Below are 4833 nucleotides of genomic sequence, written 5' to 3'. Positions count from 1 at the left end.
CATGTGATCTAAGGAGCTTGGAGAGAAAAGAGACGTCTTTAAGTTTCTGGAAGACGTTTCATCTGAGAAGCTTCTTCAGCTCTAAAACCAAACGGTGGAGAGTCCCAGATATTTAAACCTGAGAGGGAAAGAAAGCATGTCGCTGACCCACCACTGATGTTATTTCAAGGAGGAAACTGAGAGCCTTTGCACCAGGAGCACAAACATCAGCTCCAGCAATGATCCACTGATGTGTTTTTATTCCATGTATGAATGTTGTTATTGACAGAGATGACGTTTGTGTGTCAGTGATGCAGTGACTGTTGTTGTTACCTGTACAGGCTGGTTAGACTCTATGAAACAGATCATACAGATCTCTGCATGTTAGAAGAGACTATTAAAGGTCATGAATGAGACAAAGGCAGGGAGGCGTCCTTTACAGCTAAACAGCAGAGTGAGAGAACAGCCAGCACCTCTACATTTATCACATTATACAGCACATGTATGATACTGACAGGGATGAGAAGAATTTAGTGATTCTGATCCCATCATTGATATTACTTATTGATTCTCAGTAGCTCTGCTCTGACAGTCACCACCATCACTGAGCAGCATATCAAAGACATTTGTGCACATTAACTGCATGTTGTGGCTCAAATGTTTGTGCATGTTGGAGGCATTTCCTCTTTGTTGTGATCAGTGTTGGTCATTACTCAAAACAGTCATTATTACACATATTACACAGAACACTTTAATTAAAAGTAATGGAGTACGTTACTTCATTACTCCTCATAACATTACTTTGATGTTAAAATGAACAAATGAGCATGTAACAACATAAAGCTGAGGTACAGCCCCACACACCAACACAGATCCTGATGAGGTCACGTGATGTTTCTCTGAGTGTTTATGAACACAAATCAAAGATGAAACAGCACAAAGACACTTCAAAGTGATTCTACTGTAGAAACATGAACAGGTAGAAACCTGCAGCCTGACTGCTCATCACTTTGTTACCTGTTCAAGTTCAGCAGCAGCAGCTCACTTTATCACGGTGCTGGTCTGGGGTCAGTGTTTACTCAGCTTTACGTCACTCTGGGCTCTTGGCTAGCTTAGCGTTAGCTTAGTGTTAGCATGCTGTGTGCTAGCTTAGCGTCAGAGCTCTGCAGGTGTCTCGTGTGTAAATATTAATCACAGTGACAGTAAAGGAGGTAAAGGGCTGTGACGTCATCACGTACGCTGCGTCCTCTGTGGGCTCTGAGTGAACTCAAAGTACAAACTACAAGTACACAAACACGAACGTAGCTCAGAGTGGCGGACACACTCGGCCTCGTTGGTCCAGCTGTGAGTCCGTTACCGTGAACTATGGAGCGGCAGATTTGTGCTGAACTAAGCTGCACACAGCTGATGTTAGCCAGGAAACATTACACACTGACTTTAATGGAGAGACCGGAAATACAAACACACACAGTTTGTTGTGTGAAGAAATCAAACACGAGCTGAACAAACAGTAAAGTTCCTAAAGACAAACTGTTAAAGGAGGAAACAAAGCAAACTTACAGTTTCTTCACACCAACAACAAGCTCCACTCCACACCTGGACACTAAACACAGACACACAGGTGAGCTGCTTCCTGGAAGGAGGCGGGGCTCCACCTGAAACTCAGCACAGGTGGGAGGGGCTCAGCTCTGTGTGTGCTGATGTGTTAACTTTAAAAATATGCCGTCTGACTGCTCAGACTGAGTCAGAGTAAAGTTCACATGCTGACGTGTGGAGACATGAAACCTTGTTGTAGCTGCAGGTGTGAACACACTGATCCCAGATCAGCTCTGCTGTATTTGTAACATGAACATTTCTGCTGCAAAGCTTCAAATGTTCAGCATGTTTCTCTGTTTCCAGTCTATAGATCCAGTCACACTTTCTACCTTCACCTGTGCAGTAAAGACTGAGAGCAGAGCTGAAAGCAAGCGTCCAATCAGGGAGCAGCATCAACACCTGAGCTTCATTCAGACTCTGTTATTGAAGATGTTGTTGGTACAAAGTTCATCTGCTGCTCACATGAATCCATGAAAGATTTATTTCACTGAATGTTTCTTCAAAGCTCATTTCAACCTGTTGAAGTCATGAATGAAAGTGCAGACTGAGAGTGGATCACATGATGTTTGAGGTGTGTCATGTGACATGTTCAGTATTGTCACACATGTCTAGATTGTCCCTGATATCATAACTGCTCAAACACTGATGATTATATTTGAAGAATTATTCCTGATGGCAGCAAAGTTTGAATGGAGCTCTCTGTCTGTGCTGATTTGTCGCCCTCTGGAGGTCAAAGCACAAACTGCATGATGTCACTGTAACCACCACAGTGACAGGAAGTGTTTTTATGACTGAAACACTGAAATGATGCTAACGGCTGTCGTTAGGCTCACTGACAGCAGTGCTGATGTGTTCATGTCAAACACTGGCTCAGGTCAGACTCCTTCATCCTTCTCCAGCGTGAGGCCGCCCTCAGACCCACAGGAGCTCTGACCTTTGACCTGCTGACCCTAACCATTTTAGTCTTGTTGCATCTGCAAATCCATCCAAACTGTAGCCGAGCAAAAGAAGCTGGAAGCTGTTCTATGAATGATGTTGTTGAAGGAGCTTGGAAAGAAAAGCGTCTGGACTTCTTTAAGTTGCTTGAAGAGGGACATGGACGTCTTAACGCCCACTTACATCCTGGGACATTTGATCACAGGAAATCACATGATGGGGTGGGGCTAGATCTCACAATGGGTTCACCCAAAACCTTGGCTGATTGTGACCCACACCCGTTCTCACACCGTGGCTCGTGTGATTAGGTAGAGGATCAACAGGGGCTCCGTGTCCCTGAATTTAAACTGAATCTAAACACACCGTGCACAATGCCAAGTTAGATAATGGTTAAAAGAACAAGATAAGAATAAATAAAAAGATAAAATAAGGATAAAAAATAACTTAAAAAAATAAAATAAAAAGATAAATAACTGCAAATAAGTACAAATAAGTAACTGAAGACACGTGTGGTCTGCAGATGTCGATGTACATGGATGTACATGGAGTTTAATGTGCAAAATGAACTTAGTGTGCAAAGTGACCTGATGTGCAAACTGCAGTTTGAGGTCGGTCAGCTGTTCAGGAGTCTGATAGCAGTGGGGAAGATGGAGTTGTTGAGTCTGGATGTTCTACATTTCACACTTCTGAACCTTCGTCTCGAGGGCAGAGGTGTGTCTCTCCTCTGGACTCTGTGATGGTAGCTGCTCTGCAGAGAGGGCAGCGGGGTCCTGATGATCTTCTCCACAGTTGTTATCACTCTCTGCAGGTGTTTGCGGTTTGCAGTAGTGCTGCCGTACCATGCAGTGATGCAGCTGTCAGGCTGCTCTCCACAGTGCAGCTGTAGAACCTGCTGAGGATCTTGGCCAACATACCAAATTTCCTCAGCCTCCTCAGGAAATACAGCAGCTGCTGAGCCTTCTTGACCAGCTGTGTGAGTTTGAGTCCCTCACTGACTCAAACTCCTTCAGTGACACTTGCAGCCTTGCAGATTAGTTTGCTGATCCTGATGCATCTCTGGAGCTGATGCTGTCCCCCAGCAGACAACAACAACATAGATGCTCTCACTAGTCCACTTTACCCTCTAATCACATCTCTGACATCTGCAGGTTGCTCCATAGAGACTCTTGTGCAATGCCAGGTGTTTGTGTTTGTCTGTAGGTACACATTAGATATGACCATAGACGCACACACACAAGTGAACACAGCAGCACAGATGGTTTCCACCTGCTTCCCTCTTTCTTCACACAACTGTGAGGATGATGAAGAGGTTTCAGGACGAGGTGGTCAGCAAGCACAGGATAAAGCAGGGCCATGAAACTCTCTGGTGCAGCAGATGTTTAATCAGACTCAGCTTTAGGCTTCTTTTCCCACCTGGCAGCAAAGTAACAGCTTCACTAATGTGAACAGTCACAATGTTAAACGTTTCTATATCTTCATATATTTTTATCTGTTGATGCTGCAGAATAAAGTCTGTTAACAGAGTGCAGGATGTGTAGAGCAGGTCCAGCTCTCCCTTTACTGTGTCCACTTTCATCAGCCCCTGTGAAGTGACACAGAGTGCATGTGTGTCTGTCAGCTGTTGTTTGTTGTGAAGGATGGAACAAATGAACACACACTTTTAGAGAAATCTGAAAAAGCAACACGTGCTTGGGCTCCTTCTGTGCTCGTCTTCATTAATGCTGATCTTTCTTTCCTGTTTGTTCTTTGGCACAAGCTTCAGTCTTTTCTCCCAGGGCTCCTTCACACTTAGAAACACACCTACATTCATTTATACACAAACATCATGAAACAAAGGCTTTGTAAAAGAGGACACGAGATCCTCTCTGAACAGCACATTCATATCAAACACAGGACTGAACAGGATATACTGAGTCTGTGCTGTTTTCATTGTTACTTGCTGAGTATTTTTCCAGTGTTTGAAATGTGACTCAAGTCTGATTCTTCTACTGTGTGTGAACTCTAAGCAGCTGCATTAAACAGCTGCTTTTCAAACCAGGCTCAATCCTATGACTCTGTGAATGTAAACTTTTGTCACCTGCATGAATAACAATCCTTGATCTAGTCAGGACTGCAGTGCTCCTGTGATCCCAGCTTATAGATGGAGGCTAGCATGAGAGGCTCAGCAGCTAAAGCAGCACACCTGGGTCTCCCAGCCTATTAAAAGCAGCCCTTTGCTTCACCTGCTTCACTAAACATTATTATTATTATTTAAGCAGAGTGGTGTGATTCATGTAGGCATTGCTGTGTGACAGGAGGACTTTTCTTGAAACAGCTCGTGTG

General features: G+C 44.1%; 2 long non-coding RNA genes across 5 annotated transcripts in view; one reads left to right on the top strand and one right to left on the bottom strand.

The window, feature by feature from the left end:
* LOC309702436 overlaps positions 1 to 4833 on the bottom strand; it is a 229237-nt gene that overhangs the window by 172293 nt on the left and 52111 nt on the right. The gene's annotated exons all lie outside the window — the stretch shown is intronic.
* Positions 1 to 4833, top strand: part of LOC309702456 — a 224987-nt gene that overhangs the window by 170822 nt on the left and 49332 nt on the right. The window lies entirely within an intron of this gene.

Source organism: Aulonocara stuartgranti (assembly GCF_965226115.1).
Source record: "Aulonocara stuartgranti genome assembly, chromosome: 3".
Taxonomy (NCBI): Eukaryota; Metazoa; Chordata; class Actinopteri; order Cichliformes; family Cichlidae; genus Aulonocara; species Aulonocara stuartgranti.
Note: the sequence above shows the minus strand (reverse complement) of the source record. Positions and strands in the feature narration are given on the sequence as shown.